The sequence below is a fragment of the Myotis brandtii genome, unplaced genomic scaffold (genome assembly GCF_000412655.1).
Source record: "Myotis brandtii unplaced genomic scaffold, ASM41265v1 scaffold103, whole genome shotgun sequence".
NCBI lineage: Eukaryota > Metazoa > Chordata > Mammalia > Chiroptera > Vespertilionidae > Myotis > Myotis brandtii.
Window position 1 is genome coordinate 5,347,147 of NW_005353460.1, and position 24,923 is coordinate 5,372,069.

General features: G+C 44.7%; 2 pseudogenes; both read left to right on the forward strand.

Moving 5' to 3' along the window:
• The first annotated feature begins 10,972 nt into the window (after positions 1 to 10,972).
• Positions 10,973 to 13,628, forward strand: LOC102240659 (annotated as a pseudogene).
• Positions 13,629 to 15,184: 1,556 nt separating this feature from the next.
• On the forward strand, positions 15,185 to 17,848 carry LOC102254909 (annotated as a pseudogene).
• Positions 17,849 to 24,923: the final 7,075 nt, after the last annotated feature.

Consider the following 24,923-nt stretch of genomic DNA (forward strand, 5'->3'; position numbering starts at 1 on the left):
AAATTTAAAAAAATTATAAACAATAATAAAATAGTGATTAATTAAAACTGAAGACTTCAGATGCCAGTGTTGGTACTATCTCTTCTAACTTAAACTGACATCTCTCCTTTAACTTGAACTGTCTCAACATTTAAAAGGTGCCTTCTACACCAGTCATTGTTTTCCATTGTAACCCCTAGAGTGAAAAATACCCAGTCAATCACAAAATGCACTCATTGGTAAGTCAGGCCAAGTGGTTGTGCTTGGCTCCACCCCTAGACCTCAAAATGTGATCTGGGGACCCCCCTGTAAGATGGCAAGGCCTTTTCAGGAAGTTTGAAAGGCCAAAACTCTTTTTATAATAATATTAAAACACTAGAGCCCCAATGCACGAAATTTGTGCAAGAGTAGGCCTTCCTTCCCCCAGCTGCCGGCACCCGCTTCCCTCTGGCACCTGGGACCTGGGCTTCCCTCCGGCACCCAGAACCTAGGCTTCACTCCAGCCGCCAGCAAGCACCCGGGACCTGGGCTTCCCTTGCAGCCCCAGCTTCGTCTGGAAGGTCGTCCGGAAGGACATCAGGTCTAATTAGCATATTATGCATTTATTATTATAGATTATTTGACTTTTATTTGCTCAGGAATGTCTTCTAGAAATTTCCAAGAAAATAGGTTAGGATACAAAGATATGTGTGTATTTTCAGAGCTTAACTATTTTCTCAATGCTCTTATTAAGCTCTTATGGCCTTCAGTTATACTTGTTATAGTCTCTTTAACCTCATTATTGTCCAATAAATTGTTATTTTGATATCCTGAAGATTGCCTCTAGCTTATGAGGAAACCCAAGAAGTAAACACACATTGTTTTGATTTACAATCATTATTTTTAAAGTTTTAAAAATTTTTTCCTAAAATTGCTCTAAAAATAACAATTATTAATTAAAAACTGAAAGTATTATGTTGCCCATTCAGTTGTAGTGTCATTTGGAGACCATTCACTCAGTGTTTACAGAAAAAAAAGAATTAAATATTTTAAATGTAGGTGTGATGAGCTCTTTAAAAGCTAAACATTATTTGTTACAGCTTTTCATATTAGAAATGGAAAACAACAACAACTCCAAAACACCTTAAGGAGTAAGTTATCTTATTACTAGAGGCCCGATGCATGAAATTCGTGCATGGATGCAGAGGTCCCTCAGCCCAGCCTGCGCCCTCAGGGGATGTCCGACTACCAGCAGTTGGACATCACTCTCACAATCCCAGACGCTGCATACACCAGCGACCATACTTTTCATACAGGTGAAAGGCATCTTGCTGCTGTATGGGCAGCTACATTTTGCCCTGATTATAAAAAGTAGTACATAACATGATCCTTCTGAGGCAGTAGTACCATTTTCCCCATCTTATGGGTGGAAAAACTGAAGCAGAGAGAAGTTCAGTAATTGGCTTTGTCACACAGTTATAAGTGTCAGCGTCAGGGCTGACCACAAAATGTGCAAGCCAGAGTCCATGCATGTCATCGCTACATCATCCTGTTTTTTCAGTGTTAGAGTAGGCTTACCAGGTTTTAATTTTTAAATCTAAGAGACTGTTCCCAATATATAGGGTAGGGTCTCTAGGCCTGGCCGGCCATCAGGGCCGATCTGTGGGATGACAAGTGGGCAGGGCGATCAGGGGGCCCCCACGGGCACCCACCTTGGCTGGTGGCCTGGCACCGCCCTCTGGCCAGCCCCACCCCCCGGTCACCGCTGCTGGTCACCTCCCTCTCGGGGGGCAGACGCTTAATGCAGGAGCTGCCCCCGATCTGGGGTATTGAGCGTCTGCCCCCTGGTGGTCAGTGCGCATCATAGCGGCTGGTCCTTCCACCGTTTGGTCGATTTGCATATTAGGGTTTTATTATATAGGTTGTTGGCTGGAAGAGTGCCCAAGTTTGTATTGCTGATCATTGAGCGTCTGCCCCCTGGTGGTCAGTGCGCATCATAGCAACTGGTAGTTCCACCGTTTGGTCGATTTGCATATTAGGGTTTTAATATATAGGTTGTTGACTGGAAGAGTGCCCAAGTTTGTATTGCTGATCATTGAAGGTCTTTGTCACTTGGTGACAAACACATAACGTTGAATAACTTTTTTGAATCTACTAGTTTATCCTGGAACAAGTCTGTTGACATTTTGCACAGGTGATATAATAGCCAAGGTGAGCAAAACTGCTAGCACCTTAGCATGAATCAAGGCAGTGGATTGAATTGTACCAGCAGCCTTTGTATTCTTCACTACACAGTTACAACAATAACCCAGCTTCACTTAGGAATGTGCTTGATTTCATTGTCTCAGCTCTTTGAGTACACACCTTTTTAATATTTCCACATGACAAGATGGGAAGCACTTGTGCTGACGTATGATGGTTGTCTCCAAGAAAAAGCATCTGTGCAACGTTTATAGTTGTGAGCTAAACAAGCGACCTTTGTCATGGAACATCATTTTTACTTGAAAGAACCCCAGACAGACAAATTCTGATTATTCAGAGTGGGCTATTTGTCAAACATTGTGTTGAAAATGAATATAGTGAACCTTTCGTTTCAAGGAAAATAATTGGCACTTTTCCTTCCAATGATAAAATTAAACTTTCAGGGGAAATTTAGAATAAAATTAAAAACTTGAATTCACCACCATGAGTTTGACAGTTTCTCAATACTTCCCTTTTAAAATAGATGGTGATATTAATAAATTCTTTTGTGTTGTATGAAGTAGGTCAACATTCAGAAGATCTGTATACCTCAGTAAATGAATATTTTCCAAACAAAAAATGTGTGATGTTATTGAAATATTCATGAGTAAAGTGTCTATTCAAAGTATCAAATAGACTAATGGATTTTAATGTAACAAAGTATGAAAAGTTCATTAATATGGTTTCTGATTCTACATTGCAACTATTAAATACTATCACTTGCCAAGTTTGGTGGTAGTATCAAAGAATATCCACAATTCTCTGAGAAGCTATTCAAATACTCCTCCCTTTCCCAACTATCTATCTACGTGAGGCTAGATCTTAAAATAGGACATAAGACAGGGTAGGTTCCCACTTTCTGCGAGGATGTTGTTGGCATATGAAGCCTGGAACCACTGCAGCCATTTGGGGCCCATGAGGAGAGGCAGTCTACTGAATCAGCCAGTGTGGGGAGGATGGCAGAACATAAAGGCAGCTTGGCCCTTGGTGACATTGTTATTCTATAAAACTAGCCTTGCCACTGCCCAGTCTCCAGATTTCTTATTAGATAGCCAATACATTTCCTATGGCCTAAGCCACTCTAGTGAGGGTTTACCTTTACTTTTAGCTGAAAATATCCAAACCCCTCTGGATATTCACACATATTATTTTTTTCTTGCCCTCACCTACTCCATCTGGCTCTCTGTTCTTTGGTTTTCCTTGTAACAGAGTGAAACAGAATGAAAAGCACAGACTTTTGACCCAGATTGTGCAGGCCCAAAGCTGGGCTTAGTCACATATTTGCTGGTGAGACAATGGCAAATTACTGAATATGCTAGACCTTGGTTTCCTCCTTTGTGGAAGGTGGCTAATCAGAAGCTAAATGTCATGAAGTTATGGCGAAGATTCAAGGAACTAGTGCATTTAAAGCATTTGGAATCGTTTTCACCTTCTTCACAATCCATATAAAAGGAGAATCCAGACAAGGTGATTCAATAAACCATGTCTTTGGTCACAAACTTTGTTTAGACCAAAATATTAGGTTGGACTATCTGAAGTTACCAATAACCCAACATTTCCAACTTACAAAAACCAGCAATTTCACTTGGTTCAATCTACTACCCCTGGAAGTTAGCTTTAGAGCTGTGAAAGAAAGCTTTCTTTTTTAAAATTTTATTTTTCAATTACAGTTTACATTCAATATTATTTTGTTTTAGTTTCAGGTATACAGAATAGTGGTTAGGCAATCATATACTTTACAAAGTGTTCCCCCAATATTTCAAGTACCCACCTAGCACCACACATAGCTATTACAATAGTATCCTATATAATAAAACCCTAATATGCAAATCAACTGAATGGCCCAATGACCAGTGGAATGACCAGTCACTGTGATGCGTACTGCCCCCTGGGAGGGAGGAGACCAGTGGGGGAGGGAGAGGGTAGGGCTGGCCAGCAGGCGGTACCAGGCCGCCAGTCAAGGCGGGTGCCAGCAGGGACCCTCAGATCACCCTGCCTGCTGGTCACCCTGTAGATCGGCCCTGATCACTGGCCAGGTCTAGAGACCCAATCCTATATATTGGGAACAGTCTCTTAGATTTAAAAATTAAAACCTGGTAAGCCTACTCTAACACTGAAAAAACAGGATGATGTAGCGATGACATGCATGGACTCTGGCTTGCACATTTTGTGGTCAGCCCTGACGCTGACACTTATAACTGTGTGGCAAGGCCAATTACTGAACTTCTCTCTGCTTCAGTCTTTCCACCCATAAGATGGGGAAAATGGTACTACTGCCTCAGAAGGATCATGTTATGTACTACTTTTTATAATAATCAGGGAATGTAGCTGCCCATACAGCAGCAAGATGCCTTTCACCTGTATGAAAAGTATGGTCACTGGTGTATGCAGCATTCCGGATTGTGGGAGTGAGTCCAACTGCCTGAGATTGGGCCTAAACCAGCAGTTGGACATCCCCTGAGGGCACAGGCCGGGCTGAGGGACCCTCACCCCCATGCACGAATTTTGTGCACTGGGCCTCTAGTTGACTATTCCCTGTGCTGTACTTTACATCCCCATGACTACTCTGTAACTACCAATTTGTACTTCTTAATCCCTTCACCTTTTTTTTTTTTACCATTGTTTGTCATATAAGCAATCTGTGGTGTCTCATTCATGAAAAAAAAGTACATTTCAAAAGTATATGTTTGATATTTCAGTTTTTCAATGGAAAAGACCAAAATGTAAAGGAATGAATGGCAGCAACATAGATGAATTTTATTCATCTCATGACCCTGGGTGGGTCACATGGATTGGAATATGATTTCTTAAGCTTTTTAAAAACTATATTTTTTAATTGATTTCACAGAGTAAGGGAGAGGGAGCAAGAGATAGAAACATCAATGTTGAGAGAGAATCATTGACCAGCTGCCTCCTGCACAGCCCCCCACTGTGGATCAAGCCTGCAACCCGGGCATGTGCCCTGACCAGGAATTGAACTGTGACCGCTTGGTTCATAGGTTAATGTTCAACCACTGAGCTACGCCGGCTGGGCTTTTAAGCTTTTAAGAGTCTGAGAACTCAGCTATCTTTTTCACTAAAATGGTTTAAATTTAAATTAGAGAAGAATTCCACAGTAAAAAGTGTGGCCTTTTAACACCTTCCACATGGGATAATAACATACCAACCACCAGCTAAAATGAACTTGATTTTTTCAAAACACTAAGTATTTGGCAAATGCTGTGCTGAACCACTCACCACCCTGCTCAGTGATGCCAAGTGCTGGGGGCCCCCTGTCACCACTCTGCCCGGTGTTATGAGCAGAAGTGGCACAAAGTGTGAAGCTAGGCAAGGTGGCCCATTAAAAGAATGTGATGGCCTCACATGCCCTCACAGTCCGTTTCCCCTTAGGACGGGACAGGGCAACCAGGTTTCCAGAGGCAACACCCCTCCCCTTTGATGCGTACAAGGGAGAGAGTGCAGCAGGCGTCCAGGTGTGGCCTCTCCTCCAAGGGGCAAATCTGCAGGTGATGAGAGGATTATGGGGTGGGGATGGGGGAAGAGATGTGAACACTCAGAGGTTCACTCTCTTTGCAGAGGGTCATTTTCTGTTTGGAATCCGAGTCTGCGCTCCAGAATGCTGATGTGGGCCTATTCATGCCCATGGAAACCACCCCGTGGAGTCCTGGCCTGAGGCCACGTGGTGAACTACACTTGTACCAGGAGCGGAGCCAACTCAGGAGCTCCCTGGTGGTCTGAGTCTCAACCCAAATCTCTCTTTTGTTTCCCAAATGGCTTCTCTCCCAAGCTCTGGGAAACTAATACAAGCAATGTTAAATGGGAAATGATCCTGAGGTCTATAGGGACCCCAAGCTTGGCCTCAGGGCCTGGCCTGCAGGACTGGCATCCTGAGTCACCTAGGGTCAGGTATTTGGGCTTTTTTTGGAGCAGGTGTGGGCCGAGCAGCCTATGGCCAGACCTCCCAAAGCTTGGCTGTTCAGGACTTCTGTGCTTGCTGCTTCTGCCTCCCTCTGATCCCCCTCTCCCCCGCTCCCCGCACACACTCCATGATAGGCGTTATCTCTGGTTAGGGGAGGGAGCAGGATTGGGGAAAGAAGAAAGACAACTTCAATTTTATTTGCAATACTCCATTTCTTTCATAAAGTTAAAGGTCTCTATATTTTCTTTAAATTCAATACAGTACTTCAAATGTTAACAGTAGTGAAATTAGTAGTGATACTTTTTTTCTCCTTTTAATGTATTTCTCTCATTTCTTCTAATGAGCATATGTTTTTCTTCTGATGGGGGTAGGGGGTGAAAACATCTTTTAAAGTGTGAGTTGAACAATTTTTTATATGAGGTGCTGTAAGATAGGTGCTATGTGGAGAGCTATTTGGGGCATGGGCCCTATGTCACACATTAGATCTCAGAGAGTCGCTTCACTCTCAGCAAATACTTTTGTTACTTTAAGATGTCTCAAGTTAAAGAAGCTGTCCAGGTATTGTTGAAGGTTTTGACTTCCCCTGTCAAAATTCAGCTTCTAAGAATGAATAAAAATAGGTCATTAGTCCTGCCTTCCTGATTTACAGGCCGTTCTTTTGATAAAGCTTATGTCTCTCAGCTGTGGTGGGAGACATAAGCATCTGGTATACCTTCTCATTCCCCCAGTACAGACTGAGCACACATTGTGTCTGCCAGGCACCGGCTTAGCCACTAGGATGCCATAATAACTAAAAGAGATACAGCCCCTAACATCCTGGAGGTATTCCCTCAATAGACGTTGCCTTTCCTTCCTTTATAACATTCTACCTGGCCTGCACAGGAACTCAGAAGAATCTTGACATTGTGGAGAACGAATTCTTTTCTCCATTACAACTTGTTTCTAGGTGAAACCAACTGCTACATGTTGTCATGGTTAATTTCATGTGTCGACTTGGGTAGGCCATGGTGCCAGATATTTGGTCAAACATTATTCTGGATGGTTCTCTGGTGTGTTTTTTGGATGAGATTAAAATTTAAATCAGTGGATTTTGAGTAAAGCAGATGACCCTCCAAGATGTGGGTGGGCCTCATCTAATCACTTGAAGGGCTTTACTAGGACAGACTGGCCTCCCTGAGCAAGAAGGGATGCTGCCAGCAGATGGCCTTCAGACTTGGACTACATCAGCCTGGGTTTTCAGGCTGCTGGACTATGGTGCAAATTTTTGAATTGTACCTCCACAATTGTGTGAGACAATTCCTCAGAATAAGTTATATATATCAATAATATAAATTATCTAGAGAGCCCTGACTAATACACATGTACACCCATAAAACCTCACATAACACACACAAAAGACAGTGAAATATCAAGAAGAATGAGGGTTGGAGAGGGTTCACAGCTACTAATACTTGGCACTGTCAGTGAAAATACATGAGTTTTAGTTGCTAAGGTTGAAAGAATTCTTAGAAATAATCTAGATCTGTTTAACAAACTCCTGTTTCCCCAAATCTTACCCAGAATTCCAATATGTCAAAATGGGGTAAAGGAACCAACTTATTTTAACTGCCTTACTTTTCCTACTCCTCTTCCTCAGGCACCCCTGGACATACATCTGCTTGAATGTTTCAGCCTGTTGCTTATGTATTAGATTAATGTATATGCTTTCCAGTAATATATTCTTGCATACCGCAGTTCTATTTTATTGTGGTACTAATCAAGTCTATACCAATATTATATAGATATAAGTTCCTTATCCTCATGGCTCTTGAACAACTATAATAAAGCAGTTGCAAATTCAATAAAAACATTACTACCAAACCAATAAACTTTAACTTGATAACATTAATTTAATTTGCCAAATGATGTTGGTTTGCTCAAACTAAATTGCTACTGGTAATATGAATATGATAACAATTTCCATGGAGAAGGCTTTTGTGTAGTTAACATGCCCACTCCTTTCGTTGTTAAAATTACTGGGCAGACTTCATTTCTATGAGGCCCCTGATATCATTTAGCCTTCCCTTGATGTGAATAATGCTGGGGCCTCTTCAGTGCTTTTCTGGGCGTATCATGGAAATTAAAGCATAATGTCCGATGCCAAAGGGAAGGTAAACATGAACAGATTCCAGGCTCTGGTGAGGGCAGCAGCCCTTGGTTAAAGTGGACAGCTGAAAGAGTCAGATAAAAGCTCATATGAGTTTTAATCAACATGAAAAACTAATAGAAAAGGCTAATAATTAGTGAATCTAAGTGAAGAATGTGTGGATGTTCTCATCTTATTCTTGTGACTTTTTTTGTAGGCTTGAAATGTCTAAAATTAAAATGTTGGAGGGAAAAGAAATCCTCATAGAGAGCTCACAGCTCCCAAGACTATATCTAGACCGCCCTGCCCGCCATGTGAAAAACATTGATCTACTTCAACCCTTTCTTTTATAGATTGGAAAGCTGAGGCCCAGAGAGCAGGCATTACTTATGGGGATATTACCGGGCTAATTAGTGGAGATTCAAGATTAGAATCTCAATCTCCTTGCCCAGACTCTTCACCATATTGACTATGAATTATAAGGCTTAGAACCCTACAATTCTCACAGGGTTATATTTCACTGTAAGAAATCAGTGAGAGATTATGATTAGCTCTGGGTGCAGGGAATCGGCGGCCGGGAGGGTCTTCGGAGCCGCGGCCGCTGCAGACGGACACCCGCCTGCGGGCTGAGAGCCTCCTGAGATTCTGCTTTGGCACCTCCAGCATTTGGCCTCTGCTTAGGTAGGCTCTTCCACGACAAGTCAGGCCGCATTCCCTCTCCTTACTGTGTCCTGGTCCCCAAACTGCCGCTCCGAGGCTCCTCAGTAGCTATTTCAAAGTCAGAGGCCATTGTCTGCCCATGCGCTGTGATGTCTTAAGTTCTGGAGTGTCTCCAGCCTCGGGCAAGATTGGGTCTGTTTGTCTCTCATCAGTCTATGTTGTTCTCTATATTCCACAAATGAGTGAGATCATGTGGTATTTATCTTTCTCTGACTGGCTTATTTCACTTAGCATCATGCTCTCCAGTTCCATCCATGCTGTTGCAAAAGGCAAGAGTTCCTTTTTTTTTACCGCAGCATAGTATTCCATTGTGTAGATGTACCACAGTTTTCTAATCCACTCATCTGCTGATGGGCACTTAGGCTGTTTCCAAATCTTAGCTATGGTGAATTGTGCTGCTATGAACATAGGAGTGCATATATCCTTTCTGATTGGTGTTTCTGGTTTCTTGGGATATATTCCTAGAAGTGGGATCACTGGGTCAAATGGGAGTTCCATTTTTAGTTTTTTGAGGAAGCTCCATACTGTTCTCCACAGTGGCTGCACCAGTCTGCATTCCCACCAGCAGTGCAGAAGGGCTCCTTTCTCTCCACATCCTCTCCAACACTTGTTGTTTACCATGTTCAGTTCTTAGTTCAAACTCAGAAAAATCAATTTCTCTGAGCTCCTTCCTGTGAACCCCAGATTGGAAACACCTTGAGGCAGGGACCCACCTTGCATGTCCAGCGGAGGTGTGTGGGGGCAGTTTGATGGGCCTGTTAAGAGTGAGGATACTGTTACCAAAACAAGATGGGGAGCTGATGGTGCAGCCCCTCAGTACTGGACCCTCCTGGGAGGAAGGCCAGTTCTGGAAAGGTGTGTGATTTTGATCACACTCACACCTTGCTCATATGTATTATTCCACGTAGCTTTCATAGTCACTGTCCAGGGTGGCCAGTATCTCTGTTTTATAAAGATGTGCCTGTTTGAGAAGTTGGGTCATGTGTTGGGCTCCAGATCCTGTGGTACTGGTCCCACTGCGCTGTGATGTTGCCCCTTATATTTGCTGAATAAATGAATTTTGATCATTTTTAAAGTGTGCCTTTATGGTGGATTTAAGAGAAAAGTTGACCATGTGGTATTTTGAAATGCCGAATCTTAAGGTGCTGTCCCAGCTCCTCTCTGATGTCCCGCCCCCCTCTGTATACACACACCTTTCAGGCCATCATATTGTCTTCATATTGCACAGCAAGGGGAATATGTTTGAATAATAGATCTAACTGAGCTTAATTAATATTCAGCCACATTGGTCCTTCCATACTAGAGATTATATTTTACATAATATAAGTTTTACTGTATTGCTGGAAGCCAGTCCATCCTTGCTGCTTGACACAGTTGCTGCAGGGAAAAAACATCTGCACAGCTTATGTTTCAAGGGACCTGGCGTATATGGCATACTGTTCTTAATATCTTTGCTCCCCTTCTTAGCTCTACGTGTTTTAACCAAGGTCACCTCTCCGAGAAAGATTGTTTCCCCAGGTGGGGATTTTCCCCTGGAGTTAGGGATTAACAGGACGAAGGAAGGGAATCAGTAAAACCCCTTAACTAAGTGCCAGGCAGGTAGTTAATCACTTTAACTACAATAATCAGGGTTAAGCTACATAATCTTTACTTAGGATAATCTCCTTCAGTTACTTCCTTGTAGTTTAGAATGGATAGGATTAAATCAAATGGTATAAATACAGATGTAACAGGACAATCAAAAGAGAACCTGGCTAGGCTGCTGATCAACTGAACATTGCTGTCTCCGTGTCATTCCTTCTTTGCCAACTCCATTCACGCCTTTGGGAACCCCTGGACCTGCTGGGGCCGGACCCCGGCAATGGCAGAGGGCAGCGGCTAAGAAAGAAGAAAGACGTGGCAGCAAGCGGGAGCCGGCGATAGTGTCCTCGGTTCGAATTTTTGGGGATACTCCCTGCCCAAAATTTTCCTGGAAAATTGACTAGTACTGAGTGCGTGATAGTTTGGAACTCAGTGAAGACACAGATGTTCCTGTTGAGGGCAACCAGCTAGTCATTACATTTTAAAGGCGATTTCTGTGATTGAGTTGTCTTTTGGAAGACTAAATCCATTTCAAGAGGACTTGAAGCTGGTCCTCACCTTGAGGAAGCCGTGGCTTGTTTTCAAGAAGCCATTCCTGATCTCAGGATCTACCCAGCATGCCTCATCAAGGAGAAGACTGCTATTTTTTTTTCTATTCTACATGTACCAAAGGTGACAGCTGTCCATTCCGTCACTGTGCAGCTGCACTAGGAAATGAAACTGTTTGCACATTATGGCAAGAAGGACGCTGTTTTCGACGGGTGTGCAGGTTTCGGCACATGGAGATAGATAAAAAACGGAGTGAGATTCCTTGTTATTGGGAAAATCAACCAGTGGGATGTCAAAAACTAAACTGCGCTTTTCATCACAACAGAGGACGTTATGTGGATGGCCTTTTTCTACCTCCAAGCAAAACTGTGTTGCCCACTGTGCCCGAGTCACCAGAGGAGGAAGCGAAGGCGTCCCAGCTCACAGCTCAACAAAACAAATTGTCTGTCCAGTCCAATCCCTCCCCTCAACTGCCAAGTGTGATGAAAGTAGGAAGTTCAGAATATTTTCCTACCCCCATACATCCGCCAGTTGTGATCAATGTTGCAGATGATGATGAAGACGATGATGATCAGTTTTCTGAGGAAGATGATGAAACCGAAACACCAACCCTGCCACCAACTCCCAAAGTTCATAATGGATCACGAGGGGCTTCTGCCCGGAAACCCGGGGTCAATTTAAAACAAGGTGAACGTTTGAATTTTGGAATAAAAACTCTTGAGGAAATTAAGTCAAAGAAAATGCAGGGAAAGTCCAAGAAGCAAGGTGAAGGTTCTTCAGGAGTTTCCAGTCTTTTACTCCAGCCTCAGCCCATTCCAGGTCCTGGAAAAGAGAACGCCCGGACTGCGGTGAGCACAGGAACTCTCTCCAACAAACAAGGAGAAGAACCCTGGATCAGACTGAGTCTCACCGAGAGACTGGGGAGACGAAAATTTTCTGAAGGTGGTGACAGTGATCCCCCACCTAAGCGTAGCCGTGCACAGAGGCTAGGGAAGAGAGTTGGTGCTTCAGAAACTGACAAGACACCAAAGAGAGTTCACGTTTCCCAGTCTCTAAAGGAGCGATTGGGTGTGTAAGCTGGTCAAAACAACGAGGAGGCAGCAGAGAGAGTTACTGACGTGGGCGAGATCCACGTGAAGACATTAGCAGAAATCCTTCTCGAAAGAGCCAGTCAGAAACGCGGAGAATTGCAAACTAAGCTCAAGGCAGAAGGCCCTTCAAAAGCTGATGATCCTACTTCAGGAGCAACTAGCTCTTCCACCTTTCGAATCAAAACCTTCTCTGAGGTCCTGGCTGAAAAGAAACACCGGCAGCAGGAAGCAGAGAGACAGAAAAGCAGAAAGGATGTCACCTGTGGCAAGTTAAAGACGGACAGTGATACTAAGAAAACATCGCTTTTGCCACCAAGGGTGGCCAACAAAGGCCAATCAGAGGAGCCTGCAGGGAGAACACAGTCTATGCAGGAGGTGCATGTCAAGACGCTGGAGGAAATTAAACGGGAGAAGGCACGGAGGGTGCAGCAGGGCTCCAGGAGCAGCCCCCGCTCCCAGCCTCAGCCCGAGGCCACCCCGGGGGCGAGGCGGCTTTTCCGAATCACCGAAAAGTCAGGTATAAAAGAAGAGAAGAAACTCCAAGAAGAAAGTGAAGTTGCATGTCAGAGCAGTGTTGCTAGAATAGAGGCTAAAGAGGCTTCAAATGAGACAACAGGAGGGGGCATTAAAATGCCAGTCAGGAGATGTGAGACGATGCGAGAAAAGCACATACAGAAACAGCCGGAGAGGGGAACCTCACAGAAGGAACAATCTGTCCTGCCATCCCCCTGGGGAGACGGAGACGCTGGCCATGCCCAGCCAGCAGACCTGCCAGTGCTCGCTCCTGCGCCGAGCGTCACACAGAGCCTGACAAAGCGGCTTCCCACCGAGTCACCCCGGAAGGCAGAGGTGGAAACCGCAGGGACTGGCGACTCAACACTGAACGTGAAGTGTGCGGCACGGACCTTGGAGGAAAGGGTCAGAGCGAAACCCAAACCGAGTGTGAAGCCATTTGTGGCTCAAGTGGTCTCTTCCCCCAAACTGGCCCCCAAGCGCAAGGCAGCGGACACCCACCCTGCTGTCATGGCAGCGGTGAAGCGGCTCCGAGCCAGCGGGGTCCTGCAGGAAAGCCGGGCCGAAAAAGCAGCCACGGCTGTGGTCCCGCTCATCTCTGAGGACAAAGCGGTCACTGGGCCTGAGACAGACAGACCCAGAGGCAGTCTTGTGCTGCCTCCAGCCCAATCCTCGTCAGATCCCTCTCCGCCAGAAGTATGCGGCCCTTCCTCGTCCCAAATGGCCACGAAAACTCGCCGGCTCAGCACTGCTCTCTGTGGAGGATGGTTTTGAGGAACTGATATGGGAGATTTCAGGAGGCCAATTAGAAGCCGAGATGGACCTGGATCCTGGGAAAGATGAAGATGACCTTCTGCTTGAGCTATCAGAAATGATTGATAGCTGAAGGTGATAGTAGGACATTTCAAACAAACAAAAACAAAAAAACCTCACCAAAGCCGAAGCCGGTTTTGCTCGGTGGATAGAGCGTCGGCCTGCGAACTGAGGGGTCCTGGGTTCGATTCCGGGCAGGGCCATGTGCCTGGGTTGCGGGCACATTCCCAGTGGGGGATGTGCAGGAGGTGGCTGATTGATGTTTCTCACATAGATGTTTCTAGCTCTCTATCTCTCTCCCTTCCTCTCTGTAAAAAAAAAAATCAATAAAATATATTTTTTTAAAAACTCACCAAAAAACTGCACTTAGTTTCTTTGTGTGTGTGTGTGTGTGTGTGTGTGTTGAAAAAGCTTTACCTTTATTAACTCACTTAATCTTTCCAATAACTCTGCAAGACGAGTAGTATTTTTACCTCCATTTAACAGGTAAGGAAACAGACTCTGTCCTTAGTTTCACCTATGGTAACATTTACCCAAGATGCTCATTTCTTTAGTCTAGAATTTGCCCCAGATCAGAAGTATACCTCTGAATTACCTGTATGTGTCCTAGATTCCTTGGGGTCCTAGATTTGTAAAGTCCCTTGATAAACATTTTGTCCATTTGATGCCACTGTTTAGCATCTTCAAGAAAAGGTTCTTTCTTACCCCTCTCGCCACAAAAAGCCTGAGAGAGAGATCCAAGTGAAAGGATGCAAGAGAACTTGGTGACTCCTTGAGGTGTTGTCAGTTTTGGCAAATTCCTCCTTTTTTATTTTGGGTTAAGCCTTGGAAACTGACCTGTTGGCAACGTCACAAACAGGTCTTCTGAGTCTTAAACAACCCAATCTGAGAGGTGGCCACTGATTTACACATGCTATCATTTAAAAAATAAAAAAGGAGGGAATTTGCCAGAAGCCGGTCCACTCTTGCTGCTTGACACAGTCGCTGTAGGCAAGAAACATCTGCACAGCTTATGTTTCAAGGGACCTGGCGTATATGGCATATGTTTGCTCCCCCTCTTAGCGCTATGTGTTTTAAACAGGACCACCTCCCCGAGAAGGTTGTTTCCCCAGGTGGGGATTTTTTCCCTGGAGTTAAGGATTAACAGGACTAAGGAAGGGAATAAATTCGTAAAACCCCTTAACTAAGTGCCAGGCAGGTAGTTAATCACTTTAACTACAACAATCACGCTTAAGCTACATAATCTTTACTTAGGATAATCTCCTTCAGTTACTTCCTTGTAGCTTAACAGAACAATAGAGTAGTGACCTTGGAATGGAGATAACAAACGCCCTAACCGTTGGAATAGAATGGATAGGATTAAAATCAACTGGTATAAATACAGATGTAACAGGAGAATAAAGACATAACCTGGCTGGAGAACCTGGCTAAAGAGAACCTGGCTTTGCTGATCATCTGAACACTGCCTCCATGTCCTTCCTTCTTCGCCGACTCCGTCCACACCTTCGGGAACCCCTGGACCTGCTGGGGTTGGACCCCAACACTGTACAATTTATCTAGGAGAAAAAAGCAACTAACAAAACACAGAAATAAGAAGGATTATTCAATATGCAGTTTGCAGGATGCCCATGGCAACATTGAAAATGAATTCCTTATTTTCACCAGATATATGAGAAGACACGTTTCAAGCAGTTTGAATAGTTTTTCTTCTGTTGGACCAGCATGGCAAGACTCAAGCGAGGATACGATGGGAAGATTGCTGGATTGTATGATCTGGATAAACCTTGGGCCGGGTTCACTTTGCAGTGGTTAAGCTTGCCAGGCATGTCTTTACAGGTGAAAAGGTGGCAGTAAAAATTATTGATAAGATAAAGTTGGACACACTAGCCACTGGTCACCTTTTCCAAGAAGTGAGGTGCATGAAACTGGTGCAGCATCCCAACATCGTGCGTCTCTATGAAGTGATTGACACCCAGACCAAACTGTATCTCATTCTGGAACTTGGGGATGGAGGAGATATGTTCGATTACATAATGAAACACGAGGAGGGACTTAATGAAGACTTGGCCAAGAAGTACTTTGCTCAGATAGTTCATGCTATATCTTATTGCCATAAACTCCACGTGGTTCACAGGGACTTGAAACCTGAGAATGTGGTCTTCTTTGAAAAACAAGGTCTTGTGAAGCTGACGGACTTTGGTTTCAGCAACAAATTTCAGCCAGGAAAGAAGCTCACTACCAGCTGTGGGTCTCTCGCATATTCTGCGCCAGAAATTCTGCTTGGGGATGAGTATGATGCACCTGCAGTAGGTAGGTCACCTGCCAATACCTGCTCACTTGAATTCTAGTGGCTAGAGTGCAGTGGGTCAGGTCAGTTGTTTTGTGTGTGTTTGTTGTTTTTTAAATCTAAAAATAATTTCTAAGATAATTTCTATTAAATGCATCTTAATGAACAGATTGTTTTATGAATGCCATATAGCCCTAAAGTTGGCCATTATTTTACCTTTTAAGTGGCAAATGTTTATAAGGTATTTTTGTCAGAACAAAGGAAAACAAGGAAGTTATCATTTAAGGTAATCTCTTATTAGCCTATGGTTTGTATAATTGAGTTTTGGGAAACCTTGACATATTCAAGCCGAGAATGGTGTTAGACTAGAAGCCACGTTTAATGCACTAAGGTAGTTACTCCTCACTCTGCTCTAGTCCTCGGATAAAATACCTCACACACCCTCCTTAAGTGTCTTCTAGAGCAGCGGTCGCCAACCATGAAAACCATCCTTGGCTTCAGGGGTGGACCCTTCGCCAGCCACCAGGTATAACATCCCCCTGGTGTCCTACAAGAACCTCTCAGAGGAGGAGCACAACAGCATCATTCAGCGCATGGCGCTCGGGGGCATAGCGGATCGAGATGCCATTGTCCAAACCCTGGAAACCAACAGATACAACCACATCACGGCCACGTACTTCTTGCTCGCCGAGCGGATCCTGAGGGAGAAGCAAGAGAAAGAAATCCAAACCAGGTCCGCCAGCCCCAGCAATATCAAGGCCCAGTTTAGGCAGTCGTGGCCCACCAAAATCCACGTGCCCCAGGACCTGGAGGATGACCTCACCGCCACTCCCCTGTCCCACGCGACCGTCCCTCCGGCTCCTGCGCGGGCTGCCGACACTGTCCTCAATGGCCACGGAGCAAAGGCCGGTGTGACACGGCCAAGAAAGACCACCTCCCCGAGTTGGCTGTCGTGGCCCCCAAAATCCACGTGCCCCAGGACCTGGAGGATGACCTCACCGCCACTCCCCTGTCCCACGCGACCGTCCCTCCGGCTCCTGCGCGGGCTGCCGACACTGTCCTCAATGGCCACGGAGCAAAGGCCGGTGTGACACGGCCAAGAAAGACCACCTCCCCGAGTTGGCTGGGCCGGCATTGACCACGGTGCCGCCGGTGAGCTTGAAGCCCGCGGCCAGTGGGTGGAAGTGTCTGTTCCGGGTGGAGGAAGATGAAGAGGAGGATGAGGAGGACAAGAAACCCATGTCCCTCTCCACGCAAGTGGTCCTGCGCCGGAAGCCCTCGGTGACCAACCGGCTGACCTCGAGGGAGAGCGCCCCGGTGCTGAACCAGATCATCGAGGAAGGGGAGTCTGACGACGAGCTCAACACGGATGAGAACCTCCGCCCAAGCTGAGCAGGTTAACGATGAACATCGCCTCCCCCGGGACGGTTCACAAACGCCACCGCCGGAGGAAAAGCCAGGGCCGTGGCTCCAGCTGCAGCAGCTCGGAGACCAGCGACGGCTCGATAAAGACATCGGCTTCACCTACTCCTGGCACCGCGGGGACAGCAGCGAGGGGCCGCCGGGCAGGGCAGCGAGAGCCTCAAACTCATGGCCCTCTGCCTGGGCTCTCAGCTCCGCGGGGGCACCAAGTACATTCTTGCCACACAGCACGGCCTGTCCTTCTCCAGGGTCAAGGTCCAGGAGAAGTCCACGTGGGAGATGTGCATCAGCTCCGGGGAACCTGGGCCAGGCCCCGGCGGGCAGCCTCAAGTTCTTCTCCACCACGTGGCGGACAGCACCACTGAGCTAGAACGGATACAGAGCAGGAACCTGAAAAACAACGTGCTCCAGCTACCTCTGTGCGAAAAGACCATCTCTGTGAACATCCAGCGGATCCCCAAGGAGGGGCTGCTGTGCGCCTCCAGCCAGGCCACCTGCTGCCGCGTCGTCTGACAGTGGCCGCCTGGCCACTCGCACTCTTCCTGCTCAAAGCAGTGAAGACCCGCTCCCTTCACTGTTTGCTCTCGGTTTTACCCTCTCAGCGGGCAGTTGTTTATTACGCTTCCCTTCATTCACCTGGCGCTGGGACAATGCCTGGTCCTTGTGCTTGCTGCTGCCAGACACTGCTTTTCTGTTCCAGCCGAAGAGTCAATCTCGTGTGTCACTTTTACACGCAGAATTTTAGTGTGGATGATCAGGATTAAATTAAGATGTATATTTGGAACCTAATATAAATGGAGCACTTAGAAATTTGATGTTCCGCACTTAACCTAGACAGAGAAAACATGCTTGTATTTCCTTGTTGAAAAATCTAAATTCCTGTCCTGACCTTGTTACACGGAGACTCCGTGCTGTGGGGCACACTCTGGTGTCCGATACAGAACCAAAGCAATAACGGTGAGATGCCGACAGGCCTGGAGCCCGCGGACATGCCCGCCAGCTTTCCGAGGCTGCGTGGGACAGAGTACAGCCAACGTCTGCACTAGAACCTTAAACCGAGATTTCAACATACCCACACCTGTTTGTCTTAAGCTATAGTGTGAAAAAAGTTTGGGCTCTTAAAAATTAACTGAAAAAGATTTTCTTGTTTTGTAATAGGTGAGATAAAGTACTTAGATTTATAAGGCAGCTTCCCCTGTAGTGGTAAATGACAAGCAGACAATCTTATTTTGTAATGTGTGAACTGATGATGTCTTAACTCTACTTATAGAGTGTGTCTGTGTCACAGAACAAAATGACGCTCCTGTAAACTCCTTCCCACAGGGCACAGCCCAGGGTTTCCTTCAGAACCATGTAGATAGAAGAAACTGTAGGGCCTAACGTGGAGGCAAAGTGCACTCAGAGGCGGGCAAAGTCAAAACCCGGTCAAGAAAAAAACATATATAAACACACACACACACACACACACACACACACACACACACACACATATATGGATTGATTTTTACGAGTTTGTAAATTAGGTTGTCTCTTGTTATTTCCATGTTATATCCTTTAGCTCAATTAGCTATGACAATTGGCTAATCAAAAAATACACATAAAAGGGTAGAATCCACACAATCAACAAACAAAACCTGCTTCAGTTTTGGTTTTTTGCTGAAAATATTTGTCACTTTGCCTTCCTGCCAAAACAATAATCAAGAACTCTTGCTTTAAACTATTCCTGTACAGAGACTCCTTTTGACCAGATAATCATCTTTAGAGACAAATTTTATCTGTAGGCACAGTGTATTGCACATTGCTGATTGTGGAAGGGGCCAGATGCTACTTTTCTATGCTGTGCCCCGAGGGGTCTTAGATGCTTAGCCGCATTGGTGATAGGATGTGGCTGGGCCTGGGCCTTCCTACACTCATCAGCCTCCAGTGAGGTGTCTGGTCCACACAGTGGCAGAGCTCCAGGGGACGGCATTCCATTGGGCAATGCCTCTAAGTATACACTGACCTTGCTCCGTTAGTATCCATCTATTTTACTCAGAACTCTGAATTTCACTGTATACTTACTAGACTAAGTAAAGATGATACTTCAAATACTTCTTTTACTTTCTAGACCTAGGCTAGATGTGTTTTAAGCTATAGCTCTAGTTCAGTGTGATATTTATAATTGAAATCTATGAGAATAGGTGTGTGGGTGAAGCCATAGAACACATTTGCTTGAAATTCTTGAGCAGGGATCTTATAAAGGGCCAGAAATAAGATTTGTGGTTCACATAGACAGTGAGCGTAACATCTGTATTAAACATAGGAGAGAAGTTTATAAAGGGCATTGGCAATAAACTCTTTGTTGCAGCTGTTTTCCAAGCAATGTAAATACTTTTTCCTGTGATTATGTATAGCCTTGGAATGGCACATTTGAACCCGTATGTGTTCGGTTTTCGTTGTGTTTTTTATATTCAGATGTATATATGGTGCTCACTCTAGGATCAGCAGTGTTGACCATTTATGCTGCATAGCTGTATTATAGCCTTATTAGTTGTGTGTGGTTGGTTGGCCCTCTGGGTAGACAGATGTTAGTCTGAGTGGTGTCTTACTCCTTTGTTCCTAAGTGAATGACTGTGCATGTGTTGTATGTCATAGTGTGTTGTCCCATAAAAGAGAGGGAGCGAATAACCATTACATTAAGATAATATTGGACCAAACTACTTACTTGCTCTAAACAGTTTCTTGTACCCCTTAACCTGTCTTCAGAAGTTGCATAGAGTTACAGTAGTGTGTAAATTAAATATTGTGGACAATTAGTCTTGTATTTTTCTGTATGTGTGTGTATATATATACATGTGTGTATAGATATAGATATAGATATAGATATATAAAATATGTAATTCTGACAATTCCATCTGTATTTAAAGATGTGACAATCTTGACACTGACTTTAAGAATAGCCATGAGACTGAATCAAATTAAAGGTATTTCTACCACGTAAGCGCTGATGTGTGTGAAGCGCATACAGAATGATCAACTGATTGGCCATTTGTGTCCACTGCGGGTTGATTTTCCTCATCGCGTGAACATAGACAGGTCTGTGACAAGTGGGAGAAAATCCAAACAATAAAGTGGCATATTGGTGTTCAGCAAAAAAAAAAAAAAAAAAAAGAAATCAGTGAGAATTTTACAACCTGTGTTTCGAGAGCATTACTAAGCCAACCTTTGAGAAGATACCAGCTTGAATATCCCAAATACATCAGAGGCATAATAAAGAGACCAACCTACAGGGAGAATGAGCCAAGACTTCATTTAAACCAAAAAAATATGTATTTGTTGTTTTACTCCAGTAACCATTAAATACTCCAGTCAATAACACCTGACACAGGGCAGGACCGGGGACATGACCTTGCCCATGCCTGGATCCACCTGAAGGTACCTTCTAGTCACTAAGTCCTGCCTCTAGCCCTGTCCTTTAATTTTTCATCAGTGGGGGAAAAAAGATAATATAAAGCTTAGGGAAAGAAGCAAAATTAATACACAATAGCACCTTGAAAATAGGAGAATGAAATAAAATACAAAATGTTTTAGGAACTGCTCATCAGTTAAACTATCATTTTCCTCCAAAGGACAGGAATCTGATTCCAGGGTTAAATAGCGGAATGACTAAAAAATGTAATTATTGACAAAAGGACTAAAATGTCTAAGGAGTTAAGAAGAATTTGTAAAATGTTTGAGCAAGTAGTATTGTCTCTAGCATACTGAGAGGGTCAAGTTCCTGGGGAAAAGCCAGGGGGCAAAGTCATATCCTTTTTAATGTGAAATACAGACACTGTAGGTATTCATCAGAGGAAATTACATGCAGAGAGAGCTATCCAAAGGAAACCTTATTCCCCCTACTGCAAATATACAGAACTGCAAATATATGGCCCAACTGAACCATCTTTTGGTTTTCAATAAACAGTCAACAACTTCTGTACACTACAATTTAGTTCTTAAGAGTCTACACTTACGATTAAGTTGTGGATGGATCCTTTTGACCACAGTCTTAGAAGTTGCACAATGTTTTCCACAAATGTTAGGTTCACAGTCCATTAGAAGGATCCTGGATCTTGGGCCAGGGTGCCAGCTAGCAGTGTGGTGCCTTTGGGAGAGTCTGGTGGTGGGAAATGAAAGTCTGTGAACTGGGCAGTTGGGAAACAAAAGTTTATAAGCTGTCTGGGCAATTCCATTTGTTCTCATTTCACCTCCCTTTGGAGCATAGCAGAAACCAGCCTGGGCAGATGCAGCCAGAGGCTGAAAGTCTTGGAATGACTCCGTGGAATGGCTGGACTGGCCAAGAAGGTGGTTTCTGAGAGAGGGGCTTAGATATTTGCTATTCCCCAAAAGTGTTGCCTCACTGTACTCATTCCTTATACCCATGCTACCATTGAGTATGTCACCCAACTCTGTGGGTGCATCCACCGTCCATCTGCTCCTAATGCACCTTTTCTAACCTGGATCTCCAACTCAGATCGGTCTTATACACATACATTTTGAATAGCTCCACTTGGAGTCCTGCAGGCAACTCAGGCTTATGTTTCCAGCCTCATGCCTTTTCCTCCTTCTGTGTTTGCTGTCTCCTTGGAAGGCATCGCCAGGCACCTGAGGGTCGTTCGTGACCCTGCCTGACATTCTCATAAATATTTGTTGACTTTCTCCCCTGTCCATGACTAGTTGTTTCATCCCCTCTTCCCATACTGCTTGGTGATCCTATCTTGAATTTATTCTCCTTGACTCAATCCTTCAGTGGTTCCTCATTGCTCACAGGAATACATTCAAGTTCCTCAGGACAGCAGTATAGGCCTTTCAGTCTGATTTCTTCCTTTCCTCGGTTCAACTCTGACATTCCACCCATGCCAGAATCTTGACATTCTACATACATCAAAGCCACATGCCTCTTTCATGCTTCTCCTTGTACTTGAAATGTTTTTGTCCAGCCTCACTTGCTTACTTTTGTCTGGCTAATTTCCAACTCATCCTCTCAGATGTAGTTCAGGGGTCTGCTCTTCCTGAAAGCGGTCCTTGCCTTCCATTATGGGGTTGGGTGTGGCACCTCCACACAACTTAGTATCCACAACATACCTTTGTCTTTTCGTGTATTATAATGATCTCCTGGTCTCACTTACACACTCATCTGTGAGCTCCATAATGAGCAGGGACTCTGTATCCTCAGAATTCAACAAAAGCACTTCAAAAACATTTGCTGGATAAATGAATAAATGATCTAAGTCAGTGATGGCGGACCTATGACACGCGTGTCAGAGGTGACACGCGAACTCATTTTTTGGGTCGATTTTTCTTTGTTAAATGCATTTAAATACGTAAAATAAATATCAAAAATATAAATCTTTGTTTTACTATGGTTGCAAATATCAAAAAAATTTCTATATGTGACACAGCACCAGAGTTAAGTTAGGGTTTTTCAAAATGCTGGCACGCCGAGATCAAAAGGTTCGCCATCACTGATCTAAGTCTACTTTGCTGGTCCTCCAGGAACTATTTCCAAAACAAATATGCACAATATGATACACCTATCCCCAAAAGGGGCCTGTTGGGCATCCCTGGAGGGAAGGTGAGCTCAAAGTTCTACTACTTGAAGCATGGTAAACAATAGGCTTGGGAGGGCTAGAAGGCTGATGCTATAGGCCAAAGATCTGGATGACAGTGCAATGAAGGTCTTGAAGAACTCAAGAAATGAGGTTATAATCATGGTTTACTAGTTCTACGGATTGAGCCCCCTTCTGGGCCTTAACCTCTAAAGGGGACCCTTGACTTTGATCAACTCTAAATTTCCTTTAGATTTCAAGAAATGCCACCAGTTAGAGCAAAGTGGCTTTGCCCAGGTATAAAAAGTGATGAACTATGAGAAGAGGAGAGATACATGTGGCACTCTCATGTGGTATCCCATTCTCTAGAACAGTGGTAGATATTTGGCAATGCTAGAGACACTTAGTTTGTTCTGATGGGGGGATACGGGGAGAGGGGTGCTACTAGTACACAGTGGGCAAAAAGCAGGGATACCACTGAACATCTTACAACGCACAGGACAGCCTCCCACAGCGAAGAATTATCTGGCCCCAAATGTCATTGCCAAGATGGGGAAACCCTGCCTGGAGCTTTAGCCCTTCGCCTTTATCTCAAATTTACCAACAGGCCCATGGCTCAGGCACAGTGATTTCATGCAAAACAGACAAGCAAACACACCTGTGCCTTTTTCAGACACTGGGAAAGGTCACCATCAATGGATCACCAAAGAGAGTTTCAAGTTGTATGTGTGTGGGGGGTGGGGGGGCAAAAAGTTCAGGCTTCACTTTGGCAAATTTGTCCTGACTAGCACATTCCAATGGCAATGGAGGTAGGCAAGATTGATTCTGGACAAAATAGTGCTGTAGTCAAATTTATAATATTCCAGCTTCTCCCAGTGAACTCTCCACTGTCATCTTGGTCCCTTCCCTCTAGTCTAGTGGAGGATGTGACACTTTAGTGGCCACTTTCCCTCTTCATCTTGGAAACATTTCCATGATACCTTCTAAGATACTGGGAAACCCTCTTTGATCCATGTGTTTTTAATACCACAGTTTTTATGGCTTCTATTGCACACCCCAGTGCTTAGTATGGTTCAATGTTATCCACTGAAGGTACCTGTAACCATCATCACATCCTTAACTGACTGCAAGCCCTTTAGAGAGTTTTGTGGGCCCCCTCCCCGCCCCAGGGCCCTCCATACCACTGAGACTGTGGCAAAAATTCATTGAAAACTTGTTTGATTGATTTCTACCTTCTAAGGAGAAAATTAGCTAATTACAATAAACTCAATCCTGCTAATGAGGAGATGCTGGCCCTAACAAGTATACTCTTAATGCCTCCTTTTCTCTGTACATCCCCTCCCCCTTGCACCCTTACGACATTTCGGTAGGAGTTCAGACTGGGGGGGGCGGGGGATAGTATTGTGAAGAGGGGAAGATGTGTGGGTCACCAAAGGTTGGAAGGCTCCTTTCCTTCACACCTGGCCAAGGTGAGAAGTTGGCAGAAGAATAATTTCCTAGACTCCTCTCACAGTCCTATGGGAAGTGGTTGGGGCTTTGTTCTTATTACCTCTTTCCAAACTTCTAGTTGAAACAGAAGCAAAAGTGTGTGGGGCATGGAGAAGTGATGACAGGACCTACAGATAGGAAAAGGGTTTGTGGTATCCCTTCATCCCATTCTTATCTTTCCAAGCTCATGTTCTAGTTATTACTCATGTCTGCTTAGGTTAAGACTTGGGACTGTAACAACTGGGATTTTCATGGGTATAATATACTTGTGGCCCAGTGCACAAATTTGTGCACATTGAAAGGAAATTAATTAGAAGAAATATTTTAATATCACTCTTTGCCCTTTCTCTATAATAAAAGGATCAACCAAATTCACAATTGACAATGACAGATCGAAACACATGTGTGTGATTGGCGCCAGTGAGAACTTTATATGTATCGCGCATGTGTGAGTCAACTTAGCCCTTATATTAGATACTAGAGGCCTGTTGCACAAAAAGATTCGTGCAATAGGCTTTCCCTTCCTCTGGCTGCCAGCACCGGTTTTCCTCCAGCACCCGGGAACCAGGCCTTCGCTCTGGCCGGAGCCACCTTCAAGCCTTCACTGCCCCGCCCAGCCACCCCGGGCCAGGTCGCACATGGGGTGCCC